The 22,378-nt window shown below is 40.2% G+C and overlaps 1 pseudogene; it reads left to right on the top strand.

Annotated features, from left to right (window-relative positions):
• Positions 1–22,378, top strand: part of LOC135213885 (uncharacterized) — a 244,949-nt pseudogene that overhangs the window by 140,487 nt on the left and 82,084 nt on the right.

Consider the following 22,378-nt stretch of genomic DNA (forward strand, 5'->3'; position numbering starts at 1 on the left):
ACAGGCCACACATTTCTGTGGACAATTAGTAGATACCAATCCTGACAAAACCAGGCTAGAAGCCTATTCAGTGAATCATTGGTTAGCTGATGCAGACAGCCCCATATCTTCAGGGGGAATAACTGATGAAAGAGCTGAGATTAATGAAGCCTTGCTTCTTGTAAGTTCAGAACACAGTGATGGACATAAAACTTTGAATTTACCCACACTTGGGAAAATTTAAACTGCCAGCATTACTAACGTTGCAGGTAAACATTGTTTACTAAGTTACCTGTCTACTGTTGGCAACACGGCTGCTAGAAACAGATGGTTCCCACCTTCAATCGCTTATTGTTTGCTTGACAGACAGGACGCACCCTCTTGCAAGTGAACAATTTTGGTCTCTCTGTTGGACCTCCACAGCAAATTTCGGAATAGACCTGTTGTTGACGATCTGGACTTCGTGATGGATTACGTTTTAGACTTCTCCTGTGGATTTTTGCTCAATAAATGTTGACAGACTCTGCCTTTGACCATGGATTCCTCATCTAAAGACTTTCCTTCAGCCATGCCTTCGAAACCTTCCCCTTCTACACCCTCCAATCAGTACGGCAGCAATGACGTGGGAGCACCTTGGTCTTGCTTGGCCTGCAAAAGAAGGATGAGTACCCTCAGACACGATTGACATTCTATGTGTATTAGCTGTAGAAAGGTGCAATGTAGTTTAAATCAAGTATGTGAAAGTGTAGGGACTTGTCAACAGACCAGATGGAAAGCTATTTAAAGCATAGAAAGGTGCTAGCGGCCAAAAGCAAATGCAAGGAAGCTACTGAGCCTAAGAAGGCAGAGTGAGAGGATTTGGAGTCAGTGCTTTTTAGGAAACTAGGTGATAGGCTGTCTTCCAGTATGACAAGCCTTTTTTGTAATTTATTGGCAAAATTGAATGAGGATAAAGATTCTAGTTTTAGGGAACTAATTTTTAATCATTCTCTTTCAGCTCCCCTGCCTGTTCCAGAACCAGCCATAACAGGTGCCGGGGGTCATGGAGAACCACAGACTGAAAGGTAGGATCTGCTGGTCCCCCGGCATGGAGCAGGCAGTGTCAGTAGCAGAATTCCCCTTTCCCCTGAAAGTGTAATTAAAAGTAGTAAGTTAGCAATAAGGGAGACTAGTGTAGAGGTATTGGAAGAGAAGTTGCAAGGACAGCTCCCTTTCAGTTCTGATTTCAACCCTGGTAGGTCTGCGTCTCCTTTGGATCCCTTAGAATTTTGTTCCCTGCTGCTAGTTTGCCACCTGTGAAGTCTGCTAAGCCTTTCTTGGATATGGTAAGGCCAGGTTCGGCAGTAGTAAGTAGGGAGGAATCCATTTCGTCGTCAAAGGTTCCTTTTCCTTTGGGGGTTAGTTTGGAGCTTTTTTTCCATTGAGGTCTCGTTGGAAAAGACTTCTTGGGTCTCTCTGAGGGGGAACAGACAGTTAGTAAGGTAGTGTTTTCATCTGGGGTTTCATAACATTCAGGATCATGTCCTCAGGAATTTCCCTGAGTTTACGAATGAAATGCATCTGGATGGCTTCAACTCCTCTTTGTCTTCGCTCTTTCCACCTGTCTCGGATGTTCGTCCAATTTCTTTACCTTCTAAACAGACTTCTCAGGACTTATCTCATTCTTCCTTTTCAAGTCACATTTCGGTGCCTCCTTTAGTACCTTCGTTGGTAACTTATCAGACATCTTCCAAGGGCGGCCCTCCAGCAATGTCCCTTTTCCCAGGTCAAGTTTCATCTCGGGTTTCCACTGCTCCTCTTCCAGAAGGGAATTTGGTCATTAGGTTTAGTTCGAATCAGCCGTTAGGCTTAGGCAACTAGTCGTTGGATATGGAGCAGGCGCATCAGTCACCTTTGAGAGATCTGTCTTTGGCACCTCAGATTCCCACAGGTTTGCTGTATGCAATGTTTCCTCAGCCTTCAGGAATAGCCGGGAATAGGAGTTCACTAGTTATGTCGCTTTCAGTAGACCAAAGTCTGGCTTTAACCACAACATTAAGTGCGAGCCAGTAATCGGGGGGCCAATGGTGGTTCCTAGTGTGACTTCTTTTGTTCCCCCTCCTTCTTTGGCTTTCTCTTTTACGGCTCAGGGAGGTACAGGTGTTTGGAATAAGGGTTATGGTGTTGTTTCGGGTTCTGTTTTGTTGTCAGGTCTATTGGGGTCGGAACTCCCTCTTCTTCCTTTGATGTTTCCTAGGTTGCAGATGTGCATTCTTCTAAGACGATGGGTTTCCCAGGTGTTTTAGGTATTGTGGCTGCTCCACTCATTGGTTTTGGTGCGGGTTATCCGGCACATTTCTGTTCGGACCTGGCTCCTTCGGCTTTGCAGAACCCAGGTTGGGTAGGTTCGGCTACGGTTGGCGCGCAGGCTACGCCATCCTCTCTCAGTGAGGGCGGGGTTGTGCAACTGGGGTCATTCATCTAGGACAGGCTGGTACTAGGTATGCTCGGTGCGGGTGTGGCGCAAACTTTCATTGACTCAGGTGTTATGTCAGTGATCTGGGGCTACAAAGATTTGGCGCAAGCCTTTGCAGTTTGCTCGGGGTCGTTACCGGTAGGCTAAGGTAGGGAAGGTAAGGGTTCAGAGGTGCTGAGTTCCCATTCCTTGGGATTAGGTAATCCAGGGGTTCGAACTCCCTCTTTTTCTGCTCCATTACGGTTGGGCGAGATAGCCAAGGAACTCTCCGGAGAGGACGCAGTTCCAGTTACAGATTCTGGTTTTCATTATACGGGAGAGAACGAATATAAGCAAATGGTCAAGTTCATTCACTATCTGTTTCCACAGTCCAAGGATGCGGAAGAACCATCGAATCCTAACCAGGCGATGTTTGAAGAGCTATACTTGACCAAGCGTACGGTTCTTCATACATCATATAAACTACCTTGGTTCAGTAGGGTGGAGCAGGTATTAAGGGAGGCGGATGCTCGGTTGGCCTCAGTAGTAGGGTCAGGGAAACAAGATTTGGGTTTGCTTCCCAGTAGGAAGCCGATGTATGGAATTGCAGGTAACCCATTATCTGGCTCAAGGATACCATTGAATGAGTCAGTGAATGAGTCAGTGAATGAGTCAGTAGAGGCTCTTTTATCCAGAGTTCCTTCATCTAGTAGGCAGGTGAGTATTTCCTTACGGGAGGTTTCCATATTAGAGTACACTTTTAGGAGTCAGTCGGAGGCTTTGTCGCATTCAATGGGGATGCTATCAGGTCTGGTGGGCTTTCTGAAGCACGACAGATATGCGCCTTCAGATCCAGTTCTATTTGACAACCTCATCACATCAGTATCCATGGGGCTTGCTCATCAAGCCAACATTTTGGCAGGCTATACAACATTCATCGGAAAAAAAGAGGAGGGATTTATTACTGAGCCACCTCCCTCCGCACTTCCCAGACGTTCACGAGATTTCTCTTGAGGGCGCCTCTTGTGGTCTGTGACAGCCTTTTCAAGGAAGAGGACGGTGCTTCGATGGTAAACTTTGTTTTGTCAACGTTGGCAGTCGAGTCTCAGCAGGCGATGATCCACGCGGCTCAGGGTGTCAAGTCACCCAAAAGTTCCCGTACTCCTTCGCCAGGTAAATGCTTGGGTTCGTGATCTCTCATCAGGTCACCTAAGAAGGTATGGTTTTCTTCTAAAGCTTCAGTGGGTTCTTCCAGACCCTTGGTGAGTAAGAAGGGTTTTTGGAAATAGGAGACCAGTGGGCAGTTGTCTGTCCCACTTCACAGACACCTGGGAGAAGTGGGGTGTGGAAAGTTGGATAGTGGAGGTTTTGAGAGAGGGGTAGAGAATTCCTTTTCATTCTGTTCTTCCTCTGTCGGACTCGCCGGTTCATCTTCCCAGCTATTCCCCATCTTTCATCAGTGGTATAGCCCTGGCTTTGGAGATTCACTCCTTACTGGACAAGGGAGCAGTAGGACCAGCTCCCCCTTCTCTTGGCTTTTACAGTTGAATCTTCATGACTGCCAAATCGGAAGGTACTTGGAGGCACATTATAGACCTTTTGTGGCTACAAGATTTCACGTGGAAACCTCCCAAGCGGTGCTCAGATTAGTCCAGAGAGATGACTGGATGATTGTGGTGAACCTCAAGGACGCCTACCTCCAGGTGCCAATACACCAGGAATCTTGGAGGTTCCTTCGTTTCGCAGGTCCATACGAGTCTTTCCAGTTCAAAGTCCTCTGCTTCGGCCTGACTGCAGCACCTCAAGTGTTTATGAGGGTGATGTCTTCAGTTTCACCCATCATGCATCGTTGGGGCTTCCACACGAGGAGGTACTTGGACGATTGGTTAATCCAGGCTTCCTCCAAGAAAAAAGCTATACGAGCAAGAGATTCCTTCTAGATCTTTGTTGGACCTTGGGGATCCGAATTGATACGGAAAAGAGTTTCCTTTCTCCTTCCCAAGTAACGACCTTTTTAGGCATAGTGATTCACATGCGTTGTTTGAGGGCTTTCCCAACGCACGACAGATTGTGGACCGGGTGGAGTCAGGTAGAGAACCTGTCGAGCCCAACCCAGCCAGCAAAAGTGGAGAAGTTTGTTTGGATACTTGGATGTGCTCTCTCTCTCTCTCTCTCTCTCTCTCTCTCTCTCTCTCTCTCTCTCTCGTCTCTCCCCCCCTCTCTCTCTCTCTCTCTCTCTCTCTCTGATATAAAGTAATACCCCAAACTTCAGCAAGGTTGGGTTCCAGACCCCCTCACTTAAGAGGAAGTTTTGCGTAAGTTTGGTACAGTCTCTAAAAGTGCTAATAAATGCTTATTTCTAGTTTAAATACTAAATATGACCCTAATCATGTTCCCTAAGTATTAAGCTAGCTTTTAAATGAAATTAAAGTTACTGTAGTTTGATTTAAAAGTTAGTTTAATACATTACCCTTAAAAATAAATAACTAGTTGGTGTACAAATAGTTACAGGAACTATTACATATGTACGTAACCATTTTCGTATTTATACTAACGTTGTCCCTAATCCATGGGATGCCATTATCTTTTTCCCTTAGAGTAAAAGAAGTTTTCTTTGGTCACACGGTAAACTTCATAAGTCTGTTATAACGAAGGTAGGTACACAAATCAATGAAATACAGAAAACATACATACATAATGTTTGCAGAGGGTAAGGTAAAATTCAATCAATTTAAAATCATGTACTAGTGTGAGAGAGAGAGAGAGAGAGCAATACGTATGTCATGCAAGGTGAAACTCTGGAGGGGTATCACCTTTAAAAAGTGCAATTGGGATCACACCTTTGTAAAGTACATTAACTGTATATGCTGTAATTACGTAGCATAGTACATACAGATTGTACTAGTACTTTTCTCCGAGATTAAGATAGTAATTTTCACAGAATGACAACTCTGTTATATGTCTGATATGTTTTACTAGTTGATCATGAAGGTCTTATATAGTGACAAACATTGTGAAATACATACTACCTTTGTATATATTTTCAAAAATATAAAGTTTACACAGAATTTCCTTACTGATTTTATGCTTAAAAGCATGAAAACCTCAATTAGTATATTAGTACATACTTCAGAAATTTAAGCTTCTGAGGGAATGTCATCTTTGAAAAGTGCAGTAACTTTGTGAATGGGTATTGAATTTTGTAAAAGTATATATATGCACTAACTGTAGGTGCTGTAATTACATTTGTATCATATTTATGCATGTATAAAAATAAAAATAATACATTTTTAATAAAGATTTTATACATAAAGGCTTTAAAACTTAAAAATGTACATAATAAATTAAACAGAAACACTTTTGCAGGGTTTTGCATGTTTCTAGAGGATCCGCAAATGTTCATGCTATTGTGAAGAATTTGCATGATAATTAGTTATGTTCCAATGAAAAGTTCATGCTATTGTGAATTCGCACAACTCGAATTTTAAGTTCAGGGTCATATTGTATATATCAGAGAGAGAGAGAGAGAGAGAGAGAGAGAGAGAGAGAGAGAGAGAGAGAGAGGGACGAGGGAGGAAGAAGAGAGAGAGGAGAGAGACGAGAGAGAGAGAGAGAGAGGAGAATGAAGAGGAGAGAGAGGTGGGGTAAGCTCAAGATGTAATATTACTGATTAACCACAGTGGACATTATATACATTCTCCAATTTTAGAAATATAAATGAGAAACAATGGGAATGATTTAGGATGAAGCCACATATTACGATCTCGACTCTCGAGATCGACAGGTTCTTAAAAATAAGCAATTGGGCTGTAGTGACTAACGACAGGTGACAAACAAAGGAGGGAGGAGCATAACAAAACCCAAAAAAGTTACCTTAAAATTAGTTTATTACAAAATATACAACATGTACAAGTGAGTCAGGTCCAGTGATAAACAAAATAAACATACACAACGAATTAAATAATAAAAGGCAGTAACAGTAATGATCCAGTTAAGTGATTCTTGTACAATTCAACAAACAATTTCATAAGCAGCATAACTAATATAACAAAAGCCACATCATATATACAAAAGGACCACGGTATAAATGAAAAAGCAGTGCAGTACATAAATACATGTACAAAATCAGGCAGCATAACACACAAACACATTGAAAAAGCAGTAAAATGAAGATTACAATAAATGTAAAAACAGCAGCATAATAATAAATGAGAATTAACACTGAAGCGGCATAATGTTACACAGAGCAAACGGGAACACTTCCTCAAACAATGAGGACAACAGTCCAATGCCGGACGATCAAGACAGAGCCGATACGGCAACCACCTCGTCCTCGGAGTCAATATGGACATCCTCCTCGAATGCTGGACGATCAAGACAGAGTTGACACAACAACCATCTCGTCCTCAGATACCGTATGAAGGTCCTCCTCGACAACTGGATGTTCACGACAGGGTTGATACAACTACCAACTCGTCCTCAGATACTCTCCGCTGCTCTGCTGCCAAGACTGCCTCTCTGAACCTGACTGGTTGTTCTCCCCTCCAGGACCTGACTGACGAAGTTTGACGCCATCCACAGACGTCCAACTCGCCAGCAATTAAAAAAACAAAAACAAAGGAGGCAACATCCACCAAGGGAACAATCGGGGCAAAACGATTGTTCCTAACCCCACATCCCCACCTAACAGAAAAAAAAAAATTATTATTATTATTTTTTTTTTTTTTTACAAACAAAATACTCTTCCCCGATGCTGCCACACCCCTGTCAGCCAAAACAGAACCAATCCTGGCAAGGTCGCCAATATTACGATCTCGACTCGAGATCGACCAGGTTCTTAAAATAAGCAATTGGGCTGTAGTGACTAACGACAGGTGACAAACAAAGGAGGGAGGAGCATAACAAAACCCAAAAAAGTTACCTTAAAATTAGTTTATTATACAAAATATACAACATGTACAAGTGAGTCAGGTCCAGTGATAAACAAAATAAACATACACAATGAATTAAATAATAAAGGCAGTAACAGTAATGATCCAGTTAAGTGATTCTTGTACAATTCAACAAACAATTTCATAAGCAGCATAACTAATATAACAAAAGCCACATCATATATACAAAAGGACCACGGTATAAATGAAAAAGCAGTGCAGTACATAAATACATGTACAAAATCAGGCAGCATAACACACAAACACATTGAAAAAGCAGTAAAATGAAGATTACAATAAATGTAAAAACAGCAGCATAATAATAAATGAGAATTAACACTGAAGCGGCATAATGTTACACAGAGCAAACGGGAACACTTCCTCAAACAATGAGGACACAGTCCAATGCCGGGCGATCAAGACAGAGCCGATACGGAACCACACTCGTCCTCGGAGTCAATATGGACATCCTCCTCGAATGCTGGACGATCAAGACAGAGTTGACACAACAACCATCTCGTCCTCAGATACCGTATGAAGGTCCTCCTCGACAACTGGATGTTCACGACAGGGTTGATACAACTACCAACTCGTCCTCAGATACTCTCCGCTGCTCTGCTGCCAAGACTGCCTCTCTGAACCTGACTGGTTGTTCTCCCCTCCAGGACCTGACTGACGAAGTTTGACGCCATCCAACAGACGTCAACTCGCCAGCAATTAAAAAAACAAAAACAAAGGAGGCAACAATCCAACCAAGGGAACAATCGGGCAAAACGATTGTTCCTAACACCACATAAACATTACATGCCTTGAACATATTGTAAAATTATAATAATTATCACCTTTGATTTGGCCTATACTGAACACAATGAGTTGGATTTTTATTTGATTACAGCCTTCACTCCGCTCTTATGTCTATAGTCTTTACAGTTATTGAAAACTTAATACAAACGGGGTGAAATGTGTTGTTTTAAATTTTGTATTATGGTCGTGATACAGATTTTCATTTTTATTAGAAAAATCATGTTTTGATGTCTACTAATTCGAAAAATACCTGTACCCAAGACTAGTTTCATATATATAATATATATATGACTTAAGAATTCCATGCAGTTACTTTAATTAAATTTTTTTTATGTAGAAAACATACATCCGTCGTGGATGTTGTTAGAATTCATAATGAACCTAGGTTTAGCCCAAATACTGGATTATATGGATTGCAAAATGCGAGATCTTGTGGCTTGTCAAAGAAAAATCTGACGATTAGTAACAATTGTAATTCAAATGGCCAATTGTAGTAACTTATTATTTGTAAAATTCTAGAATGTCAAAAGGAGTAGAGTCATGTATAACGAATAAACTTTCATACACGAAACAAATGCATTTGTGTCTGTTCTAAGAGAATGTTTTCCATTGCCGTCAGGCTGATAATCATGTATCCAAGGGAATTAATATTATTATCATGGATGGAAAGAGCAGATGTATAAATACATGACAGGTCAAAGGGAATGGCCTTATGTATGTTGATATACTTACATGAACTAAAATATGGAGTAAGATACCGAATCGTAGCCCCTCTGCACTCAAAATATAGCGCGACCTGGAGAGTAGTTACCATGTTGTGTTTTTTTACTTTTTGTTGACAGTGGGTAGCATAAGTGTTTTCTGGCCGCACTCTTAGCTGACAGCTAAGGGCACCAAAGCTGCTTCCCATAGAAAATGGTTGTTGGGTTAAAGAGTCTCAGAAAACACACACTGTATGGCCAAGTGAGTGGAAGAAAGGTACAGAGTAGGGCATGATGGGGCAATTACTTAGAAAAATCAGTTAGAGAGGCAGGCATCAGTTCTATTTGTTTTAGCATCCTCTGTGTCCAGCACATTTACCAGATTTCCATTCAGTACGAAGTATTATATATATTTATTTTCTTACAGTCAGACATATCGAGCAAGTTGAAAAATCTTGGTTTGGCTATTTTGTCAGTAAAAGGAATGGGAAATTTTGAATGCTGTAAAACTTACCCAGTAGCATTATAGTTCTGTTATAGTTATATTATCAACTGTGATAAATTAACCTTTTTTTTGACACATACCAGTGAAAGAGTGTACTGTACTGCCACATAGATAATGCCTCTGTGTGTGGAAAAGATGTTCTTTATGCATATGAAATTCTCTTCATGCTTGAGGCTTTTCTCTCTGCCTTTCTTCCTTGCTTTCTTCCTGTTTCATCTCTGCTATATTTTTGGAGGGTTTATGCCAAAGAAGGGTGGTTATCCTATTGGCTTTGTGTTTAGAGTAGTGTGAAGTCATAATGAAAAGCCATTTAATTTGTTCTGTTTTGTAGACTGAATAGATTTTCATTTCTCTCAGGTTCAGCCATGCCCAGAAAATGTAATAAAAAGAATTCCTGCTCAAGCTATCCCATGCCACCTTGCTCATGTAACTGTAACTGAAGTATTTCGGCATAAAGCTGTGGAATATATAGACACCATGGCTAATACTTTTGATGTTTGGAAGCTGAAGGTGAGTAAATAACTCTTAATTTGAGGACAAATGTAGTTTATTTTCATGTTCTTTGCAATGATGAGCACTCCCATCAGTAAAAGTTTTCCCTCAAGAAGGACCACATTGTATGGTGATGCAGTTTGTTTGGAAAACAGTTGATCAATTTTTAACTGTTTTCCCTCCAAATTCATTGTAGTTCGGATACCAGACCTCTTGTTGATTATTTGTACCACTGACTGTGGAATTTGATTAGTCCATATGTTACTTCAGGCTAGCTGTTATTGACTGGTGGTTTTCGTTGATTCATTCATTGTCAGCTGAACTGGGAGACACCTCAGATTACTTGAGACATTAGTAACTACAGCTGTAAGTACAAATATATAAAGTAAAAATACAGGCCACTGTCTCATATTGGGGGTTTGGTTGTAGTAATATGTTTATCCCAAATTTCCACTGGTTCCTCATTGCTAACTCATTAAAACAAGTTTACATGCACATTCCTTACTGATAAATGCATATCTTTTTAAACCTTTTTGCCTTAATTCTTGTTTTAATGTTACAGTAATGTTAAGAATGTACAAGAACATTCATTGTTAAATATACTGGAAACTTGAAATTTCTTAGTGGAACAGACAGGAGGTTCCTTGTTAATCAAAAAAATAAATTGTTACACTTAATTTTTTTTTACAAGCTATTACAGTGGTATCTTGCTTCCAGCCTAGGCAACCTATTGAAGTCTTCTAAACTACTCCATCATTTTCATGGTCGTTTTCAGACCTGGCTTAGGTATAGTCACCAAGTTCACTGCTCTTGTTCTTCAGCAAATCCCCTTTGATGTGCTGTCCTCATAATTTTTCAGTGTTTGTTTGCATGAAAATAAATGCTCTTTACAGAGGACTCAGATCTTAATTCCATATTTCCTTCCAAAGATTTCATTTATACCTGGTAGCATATACTGACAGTTTATTATTGTATTGTAATTATTGCTTTGGTATTGGCTCCCTTGTCTTTTTTTTTTTTTAATCATGGCACAAGCATGTAGTAAACATTTAATTTGGCCAGTTTTTTCATTGTTGATGATATGAATTGAGTCATGGATCATTATAGTAGTACTATGTGATAAAATGGAATATACTACTAAAAGATTATTAGAACGATGAACAAGCTATCTGTAGTATGATTGCAAGAATTTACATACAGTGAACACCTGTATTAGCACTCTCAAGATTAGGGTATTCAGCTATTTGCGAGTTTAACCATAGAACATATCTACCCATTATTCTCAGAAAATTCACCTTTTCACAATATTTTCACTAAGAAATATTCAAGCGCCTCAGTGGCGTGGTTGGTATGGTGCTTGCTTCCCACCTCGGTGGTCACGGGTTCGATTCTCGGCCTTCCATTAAGGAGTGAGAGATGTGTATTTCTGGTGATAGAAGTTCACTCTCGACATGGTTCGGAAGTCACGTAAAGCCGTTGGTCCTGTTGCTGAATAACCACTGGTTCCATGCAATGTAAAAACACCATACAAACAAACAAACAAACAAAATAAGAAATATTCTGTAAATAATGTAGTTTCATATCCATTTCATGACTGAATGCACTTTTTATGATAAAATTATTAAAATATTTAGGTACAGGCAGTCCCCGGGTTACGACGCTGGTTCTGTTCTTGAGACCCGTCATAAGCCGAAAATCGTCATAAGCCGGAACATCATAAAAAATCCTAAGAAACCCTTACTTTTAATGCTTTGGGTGCATTCAAAACTATGAAAACTACATTCTTATTGCATTTTTCATAAAAAACCCTTCAAATATTGATTATTTTACATTTTTGGTGTCATATTTCTTCTGCCAGATCAACATTGTAGGCGGAGAAACCCTGGAGATAATATCTGATGAATATAATTGAAAAGCTCCTTAATCTCAGAACGTCATAAGCCGAACCCGTCGTAACCCTGGGACTGCCTCTATAAGCATTTTTAGAAGGTTTTTCTTGTGTATAAACTTTCAAAAGTGGTAGTTCTAAGCGTTTTTAGAGGGGTTTTAAGTATTCGTGAATTTTAGGTATTGTTAAAAGGGGGGTTGTGGTCTGGAATGCATCTCCCACAAATAAGGGCTGTCCACAGTACAGTACTTCACTACATAAATAATAATACAGTATAAATGGATTCTGTAAATAAAATTGTAGGTTTATTACCATTTTATATATACTAGCCTGCAAATGCCTGGCAATGGGCAACCATATCCTTATTTTTAATTGTACAAGAAAAATAAGAGCCTATTTGGTATCCTTGTGAAAAGTTTTATCAGACAAATGGTTTGTTTTTTCCCTGCAAATGATAATAAAGTTTGCATGGCTGGATATCTGGATCCTAATGGCACCTGGAACACCATCTTCTAGAAAATCTACATATAAGGTTCACCTTTGGTTCAATTAGGTGCAATAGTTTTGCCATCTGCAGCAAACTTATACATATATATATATGTAAGTATATATGAGCATAGCCCGACCAAAAGCTCTCTCTCTCTCTCTCTCTCTCTCTCTCTCTCTCTCTCTCTCCTCTCTCCTCTCTCTCTATCTCTCTCTCGCTCTCTCTCCTCTCTCTCTCTCTCTCTCTCTCTCTCTTGTGTTGTCACACGCAACTAATTCATCAATTCTCCCATATTTCCTCCCCTGTTACATTTTACAACATCCTTTCACATACAACATCCACACCAAATACCCCTCCCTCAAACCCAGGGATGTTTGGGTGCTGGTCCCCAGGATCTTGTTCAAGGCCTCTCATAAACTCTGTCGCATTGTCAATCACTTTTTCCATACTACTTTCATTCAAACTTACACTATATCCCTTGCTACTGTCCTCCCAAATCCCATTCACTATTTCATTTACCTCTTCTAACTCTCCCCCAAATATCTCCTGTATCTCTGCCACAAGATCACTCACCTCACTCATACCCCTGCTAAACTCCTGAAGAGACTCATTCATACTGCTAACCACTTCCCTACTACTTGGTTCCCCTACTGTCAAAATCTCGCTAAACTCTGTCAGTTCAAACCCACACACACACTGTAAGTCTCATCCATTCCCTCCCCAGGCTTATCTGTGTTGCACGCTCTATCAACCATCTCTACCCTAACATAACCCCTTTATCATGCATTCCTCGCCTTTCCCTTTCATTCCCTTTTCTTACCTTCCTCTTTCTTCCATGCGCAACCAATACTAACTGCTGATCCCCCAAATCCATGTGCCCACTGATGCTCGGTTCATATTCATAGTCATTCACTTTCATCCATACCCCCATCCATTTGCAGCTTCCTCAAAACATAGCTTAACCCAATTGATCCCACTTCCAAAACCTCAAAAGGCCCCTCAGAATTTTCCCTTCCTTACTCACATACATTCTTCCCCTCCCAATCACCTCTTTCAACACACCCCAACCGTTAAAACTTTCAAACCTCTCACTTGCTCTCTTCCACACATCCCAATCACTCTGATAACCCCAACCTTGGCCTAATAATTCTCTTAAAATTCAATACATACTTACAGAGTGACATACCTATACTCTTTTGCAATGTTGCATTGTACATTCACCTATACTCTTTTGCAACATGGCATTGTACACCCACCTATACTCTTTTGCAACATGGCATTGTACACCCACACCGCACCCCCCACGTGCATGTCCCAATCATTATCACACTTGCTCATCATTCACAAAATGTCAATGTCCTAACAGTCCTATCAGCCAAACCATTTGCACTGGACATAAACAGAGTAGAATAAACATGTACAATACCCAATTCCCTTGGCATTTCCTCAAATTCCCATCCCACAAAATCAGGCCCATTATCACTCAACATTCCCACAGGCAACACATCGGCAACATCACTTGACTCACCATTCGAGCGACAGTCTCACTCCTTTTATTCTTGATGGGGACTGCATATGCAAATTTGCTCATGTGGTCCACCATCACAATCATTCCCACATGCCCTTTTGCAGTCATTGGCAAAGAAACAGTCAGTCACAAGCATTTCAAACAGTTCTTTCATCTGCAGTTGCAACACAGGCGGACTCACATGTACACTGATACTTTCCCTTTGACATTTTCATGTAACGGCCACATCCACACAAAACTTAACCCAGGCGCAAATAGTCTCTCTCTCATGCATTCCCACAACTTATTCTTCCCCCTGTACCCAAACCAATCATGGACCAACAGGCACACACTCATGGCTGAGTCACTGGGAAACACCGGCACATACACTCCCTAATCATGCGTTCCCCCTTGATGCAAAAAGTACACTACATTTTTGCACACTACAAACTGTCTTGCAAACCTCTTGTATACCTCCAACTCACACCCAATCTTCCAAACGCACTCCTCCCAAAATGAATTCTCACAACTTACTTATCTCAAGCACCTATCTTGCATTTCCTCAATCTCTTCCTTGGTCAGCATATCATTCTCGCTTCTAGCAACATCAATCATACCCATAAAGTTTGCCACAAACACACTGCTATCCTGAATCCTTGCTATCTTACTACCCCCCTTTCTAAGAACTCTGTTCCCTATGTCTATACTCGCATCATGCAACCTCAAAAAGTCTATCCCTATTAAAAAACAAGCCGGTATATCATCTTCCCCCATGACTATAAAGTTATGTACAACATCCAATTCCCCTAACCTAACCTTCAGCTGTACCTTTTCCCATACAAAACCACTTCCCTGTCCTAACCCATGAATTCTTACACTTGCACACTGCCTTTTCACTCCCCAATCGCATCTCTCAATCTCATTTACCACTGACCCACTCACTAGGGAAACCTGCTTCCCCGTATCAACTAAGCTACAGTACCCACTATCATTCACTCCGACAAACGTCACCATTTTCCTTGCATCACACTTTTTCTCTTAATCACACATACATTCACTGCTGCGTCTACCTGATCATCCATACCACAAGCATCCTCTCACATTCCTCTTGTCATTTCCCCACTTTCATACTTCTGATTAAAATTCCCCTCACAATCACCTTTTCTGACTAACCAACTACAGCAGTGTTCCCCATACTGAATTCTCAAAATTCCTTGCTCGCTATTTGCAGTTAGCTTCCCTCTATACTCAAATGGTCTGTCCCACCCAAAATACAAAAACACTTCAACCCCAAAGAACTCCGCTTCTGCCAACAACAACTGCAACAACATCTTTCCCCCACCTTGCTCCCCCCATACATGCCCCCACCTTCTGCACATCACTCATCAACCTTACTCGGCGCCCAATTGCGCTCTCTGGCACTCCCTCAACCAGACCCTGACTCCAAATCTTTCACTGCCGAAAACGAACTCTCCGGCACACTACCGGGATCCCAGTCGCTTTTCTTGGGATCGTCACCCTTACCATGCATCCTCGACATTGCATCCGCAACCACATTCTAACTCCCCGGCACTTACTTTAACCTAAAGTTAAATTCACTCAAATCCTCAATTATTCTCGCAGTCCTAGCATTCACACTTTCTTTCTTAATCATATACACTAACGGCAGATGGTCCGTCCGTTTAACAAATCTGACCCCATACAAAAACACTCAACGCTTTCACACAACCTTATAGCCGCAAGCTCTCTTTCAGCTAGAGTACTTTCAGTCTGCTTTATTAAAAGCTTTACTTACATATGCTGTCACACTCAATTGATCTTCTCCATTCACCTCTTGCAACTGCACTAAACATCCCCCCATACTAAATTCACTAGTATCTGTAGAGCTGAAGCCTATTTGCATCCTCGCCATAATCCGGGAATGCTAAGTTGGCATCCCTTGCAGCAGCCTCTTTCAATTTCTCAAATGCTCTCACCATTCACTCTTCCCACTTCAATTTAGTGCAGTTTCTCTTCCCCATCCATTCAGTCAGCAGCTTTCCTATCCCCAAACAGTCACTAACAAACTTTCTTCCAAACTCATTCAAACCCTAAAAACATTTCAACTCTCACACAGTCCGGGATGTGGAAATTCTCTTAACTTTTGCACTTTTTGCTCTTCCTTACACTACCTGCACTCACAATATGTCCAAGAAATTCCACCTCCCCAGCAAACTATATACACTTCTCAAGCTTCACTTTCACTCCAACCTCTTCCTAACGATCCAGCGCCTTCTCGAGCAACTCCATATTCTCTTCAACAATTTTACTCGCATTCAAAATATCATCAATAAACACAGTCACACACTTTCTATCAAACCCAGCCAAAACTACATTCATTGCCCTCTGGAAGGCAGCAGGCACGTTAGCCAAACCAAAACTCAACCTTTTAAATTGGCAGTAGCAACTACCACTCGAATAAGTTGTAACAGGCTTGCTCCCCTCCTCAAGAGGCATCTGATAATAGCCCCTTACCAGGTGTAATTTGGTAAACACCTTCATCCCATGCATCTTATGCACACAGTCAGACACTACATTCATCATGAATCGCTCCTTCATAGTCACTTCATTCACCCTTCTGTAATCCACACACATCCACAAACTCCCATCCGGCTTTTGTACAGGGATTATGGGGCTATTCCAGGCACTCTCTCAAACTCCTCACACTGCTCCTCAATCTCACATGCGATAGGAGTAGAAAAGTGTCGGGGACACTGATATATGGGGTTATCCTTTTCCAGAACTATTTTAAAGTCCAGAAGTTTAGATCCCCCAAAATCCTCGTCTCCACGGCTCAACACACACCGCCTATTACACAACATCCGTATCACTCCCTCCCTGTCATCATTACTAACAATTTCATCCACCCTAATTCTTTCTCTCAACTCATTATACTTCTGACTATCACCTTCTTCACACTACCTGTCATCACCCATCGCACCCTAACGTACCTTTCATCGTCCGCATTCACCAACGTTTATAGCAACCCTACACAATCACCCTCACTTATACCCCGCACTCACTTCCTCCTACCACTTGGCATTGAGACCTCAAAAAACCCGAGGATTCTCCATGTCTATGACCCTGTCGTACACGTGCACACTTGCTCTTACTAACTTGCTCGCATCCACACCTTCAGCCACATATTCACACTTGTCACCGTTGGCGATCCCGAGACTACCTAGCCACACAACTTTCACATTAAACTACTTCCCCAACCTCGCACAGCACTTTCTCACACTTTTTCAACCAACGGCACCCCTTTCCATAACTTACTGTCTACCCTCCATCCCTATCCAAGTACAACTCTTCACTCCTTCAAGAACCTATACCTTAACAACATAACATACTTATCATCCATTCCCTCGACCACACAAAAGTCACTTTCATCTATCACTACTCCCTAGTTTCTATCTTTCCATGCAACATTCCCACCATAGGCATACCTAAATTCCCTATTCCTTGTACCTCCCCTTTACATTTTCTAACCTCACAGTTATAAGCATTTTTTGAGGGGGTTGTTAACAATTCGCAGGGGGTTCTGGTATGCATTCTTTGCAAATATGGGGGCCAACTATATATGTATACTTATATATATATATAATATATATATTATATATATATATAGATATATATATATATATTATATATTTAATATTATATATATCATATATAATGGGCGTAATGTCTGCCTGTCTGTCTGTCTGTCGGTCTGTCTGTCTGTCTGTCTGTCATTCAATCACGGCCAACAGCTGATCAGATGGGCATGAAACTTGGCAGGGTAATGGTGGAGACCCCTAAGATGGTTTGTAATGGGGTTTATCCAACCTCCTACCCCCCGCCCCTCCTTTGTAGGTGGTGGGGGTGAGAAGGGATTCCTGAAACGGAGCTGTTTGTCTGGCCGTGAAACGAGGCTGGTTATTCCTGTAGACTTATTTACTTTACGAATTTTTCATTGAACATTGAAAACAAAGACGTATATGATACGGTAGTAAATGCGGTTTTCGATGGAAACTCTGAGCACAAGATTTTGCCTGAGTGCAAGCAGTGGAACTGGGAAGACATACCTGATAAATGCCATAATAGATTTTCTTTGCTCGGAGAAGAAAGTCGTATTCGCCACTGCTCTTTCCCCTTTTTTTTTTTTTTATTGCATTGCAGCTACCTTACTCCACAATGGTCGAACGCTTCACTCCGGCTTCAAGATTCCCATCAACATCACTCCTGAATCCACTGCCAGGTGTCTGACCAACATGCAAGTGCACAGCTCTTCAGGATGACAGACTTGATCATAATTGATGAAGTCAGCCAAGGTGACAAACTGTTATTCGAATATTTGGATCGATCATTGCGTAACATTAGGAAGAATCAAGAGTTGTTTGGAGGAATCTGCATTCTGTTTGTTGGTGATTGGAAGCAAATTCTTCCCGTTGTGAAACGCGGAAGTAGAGCACAGATAGTCAACGCAACCTTGAAGACCTCATACATCTGGAAGTCAGTAACAGAACTGAAACTATCACTCAACATGAGAGTTCGCAATTCATCCGATGCCGCCTTTGCATCCTATCTCAGAGACATAGGATCAGGGAACTGTTCGTACATTGAGCCTCCGAGAAATACGATTGAAGTTCACCCTGAATTTGTGCTAGAATCCTCTTCTGTTTCTGATATTTGCAAGTTTGTCTTTGATGGATTAAATGAGAGTTATGCGGACCCGTCGTGACTATGTTCGCGAGCTGTAATAACTTCAACCAATGAAGTCTTCAATAGTGTCAACGAGCACATGATCAACAACTTCCCCGGAGAAAGTCGCGAATATTTCAGCTCGAACACAATAGAAGATGAAAATTATCATCAATGTCCGCAAGATTTTTTGAATATCTTAAATCTATCGGGACTGCCATTGCACAAAATAACGTTGAAGAAGTACTGCCCAGTAATATTGCTTCGGAATTTTGATCTGCCATTGGACATTGCAACAGAACGAGGTACACCGTTATGGAGCTAAACTCCCATGTTATCAAAGCAGTGATAGCAACGGGCCCGCCCTCACACCGGCAAACGTCTTCATCCCCGGATTCCTCTGATGCCTTTGGACAACCAGTTTCCGTTCAGTTACGGCGCAGGCAGTTTCCCATCAATATGGCCTTCTCATTCACTGCAAAACAAGTCGCAGGGCCAGTCTTTGGATCGTGTTGGCGTGTTTCTGCCGTCACCCATGTTCACGCATGGCCAACTGTATGTGGCGATGAGCAGAGCAACTGACTCTACCAACTTGAAATTAAGTTGTGGACAAACTGATAATATTGTGTAAAAAGAGGTTCTGTAGTAGGTATGTATAAAAATTGCCCTTATTTTGATATTGCTGAACAAATATTACATATGAATTTTTCACTTCTGCACCCGTATTTTATTGTAAGTTTGCTAGTATATAAATAAAGGTTTTTGCCACGAAGGAAAGAAAATGAAAAGCGAGATAGCAAAACACTTTCGGTCTAGTTCGACCCTTTACTCAGGCACAACTGATCTTACAGAGGAAAAACATAGTCAAGGTAGGCATAAAATCCAAACTGACACTACAAGATTAGCAATAAGGTCGATTTCACTACAAAAACGAGGAAACGCCTGAGGGCAGCCACACCTTGGAGGATACACATGCGGTCAACAGACGATTCATCCAGTAAACAATACATTTTGAGGAAAAAAAAAGAAGGCATATACAACTTATTATCATGAAATTTACAAAAATGTTCCCAAAAAATTATTAATGAAAAGACGAGAAAGAAAAAAAAATATAAATATATCGAGCAAACAGAGAGAGAGAGAATATCAAGCGAGAGAGAGAGAGAAATAATAACTATATACATGTGGGACTAATTTATTAGTAGTTCATTTATTTTAAGGTCATTCATAAACATTTTACAAATGTACGGGTCCAAATGGTACATTCCCGGACTAAGATTTAGGTTGTTTTTATTACTGATTTGTATAATTTCTGATTCCAGTAAATTTCTTGAAACATAATCATTAGATCTAGCAATTACAGAGGTATCACCCCAATTAATACAATGAGATTGTTTACTGGATGAATCGTCTGTTGACCGCGTGTGTGTATCCTCCAAGGTGTGGCAGCCCTCAGGCGTTTCCTCGTTTTTGTAGAGTGAAATCAACCTTATTGCTAAGCTAGTAGTGTCAGTTTGGATATTAAGCCTACTTTGACTATGTTTTTCCTCTGTAAGATCAGTTATGCCTGAGTAAAGGGTCGAACTAGACCGAAAGTGCTTGGCTATCTCGCTTTTCATTTTTTTGCCTTCGTGGCAAAAACCTTTATTTATAGATAGCATCACGTTTTATATACTTCATGATCAAGTTATTCATTATATAATATATATATATATATATATATATATCTATATATATTATATATATATTTATAATATATATATATGTATATCTGGAAATTGATCTTATGTAGAGAGAATTCAGTTACTATACTGGATTATGATGCTGTCCCTGCTTACTACCAGTTATTCAGAATCTAATGGATCAGAAAAATAATTGTCCTGTTGCACATGTAAATAAGAACAGTATCACAACTTAAACTAGAAGAAAAATGTAGTAGACTAACAAAAACAGCATAGCAAGGTCCTCAACTTCTGAATTCTTAAAAGCCCATAAATGAGTTTTGTCATGAAAATCAATATACCAGGTTTAAATATTCTGAAAATGTGGATATGTCTAAAAGGCAGTTTATAACGCTGAAGACCATTGAACTCCATAGATAGCTTACCTCATTAAACTTGGGCTAGAGGTAAACTGACGATAGTGGAATGTGATAGGGTTGTGGTTGTTATCTGCGGATTTTTCCTCTTATCCTGGTAACAGAAAAAGTACAGCAGTTAGAGTCATAGGAAGGTGACATTTAGTACAACTTTAACATTATACAAATACAAGATTACTATACAGGCAAATTCCATTGTAATGTAACTGAACAGTTACCAAGAGCTCTGCACTTCTGAGTGGTGGCACTCAGTGTACTTTTGCTGAATTGCACACTGCTCTTACTCAGCCAGTAGCCATGGAAATAATCTTTTGAGGTCATGATTTATGTAGATCAACTTCGTGTTGAACATTTATAGCAAGAATTTGACACCTTGGCCTTTTATATTTCTTGTATAGAGAAAATTGTTAGTTATGTCATTCCAATAACCTTAGTGATGACTTTCAACAATCATTAGTCCGAAAGATTTTAAAAGTTGGCTGGATAGGTAAGGGACATGTATTTTTTCAGAAATTCTCTCATCATACCTGTTTAAAAGAGTTTTTCTATGTTATCCAGATCCAGATTCATTCTTGAAACAATTGATTTTTGTAAAAAGATTTTAGTGTTGTAATAAACTTTTATTTATTCTGTGTTTGGTTTGCTTTTAGACATATGCTTGCGTTATTACTTGTAGTATGACTGTGTGTAGAAACTTAGATTTTAACTATTTATTTGTAGGCTGTTGAGTAACTGCTTATGAGAAAGGAAAGAAATATTTTGTAGAATTGGAATTTGATGACCCTCCTAAGCAGATGTGGACAGAACTGGTGAGAGAAGAAATTGCATTACAGGAAGGCAAAGATCTTGAGGTAAGATTAAAGGAGTAATGCTACCCCTGGGTAGACAAAGATAACGGTATTAACACATTTTATCACCAAATGTTAACATTCTCGTATTCTGTGGAAGCACCACAGTGTTACACAGCGTAATATGAAGGTTCTTAATTTGCAGTATTGCAAAATTGGAAGTTTTCTTGGGAATGCTATGGTGTTAAAAAGATTATGAGAGGCAGTAAATTTACTTTATAAAATAGTTGTATTTATTAGCTTTCCAAATACGTATCTGAAACTGTTAGATCTAGTAACTCATAATAATAGCATTTGAATCTTTTATAAGATTTTTCAAGAAAAACTCAGCAATTGCACCACCCTTTTAGTATACTCCCCACATGCCTGCCACTTGTTCACCTTTAAGTTGTGCTTGCTTGGTGGCATCCACATTGAAAAAATAAACACCACCCTATTTATGAACATTCAGAGATACAAACAAACAGGATTGAAAATTAAAATTGTGTTTCTTCTTTGCCACATGTACATTCAAGTTTTGTTTTACAAGCCTATTATATACATGTACCGTATTTACAGTTTGTGTTTTAGGATGAAAAAATGTACAGTACTGTATTGACTATATCCTATTGTATTTAGCATAGGCATGAAGATTACAACCAATTCAACACACAACAGCCATCCAGAACATAACTTGTTTGTAAGTACTACAGTGGTGTCAGACTCTTAAGTTTTAGTCAAGGGATTTGTTGTTAAGTAAGAATTCAAATGAAACAATGTAAAATTAAAGGTAGATAGCTTAATCTTTGTAGGTGAACAGAAATCAAAAGGAATGGATGAAAAGCACATGATAGAAAGCAGTGCAGTTGGGCCCTTAAAGAGGTGCTGGAAGTACTATTTGTTCCCATTACTCTATACTTCTCTACATGCACTGTAAGCACTATTCTTGTACTGAAATTTTGTGGTGTTATGAACGGTTTTTATTTGGGATGAATCTTACCTA

Source organism: Macrobrachium nipponense, chromosome 43 (genome assembly GCF_015104395.2).
Source record: "Macrobrachium nipponense isolate FS-2020 chromosome 43, ASM1510439v2, whole genome shotgun sequence".
Classification (NCBI taxonomy): Eukaryota; Metazoa; Arthropoda; class Malacostraca; order Decapoda; family Palaemonidae; genus Macrobrachium; species Macrobrachium nipponense.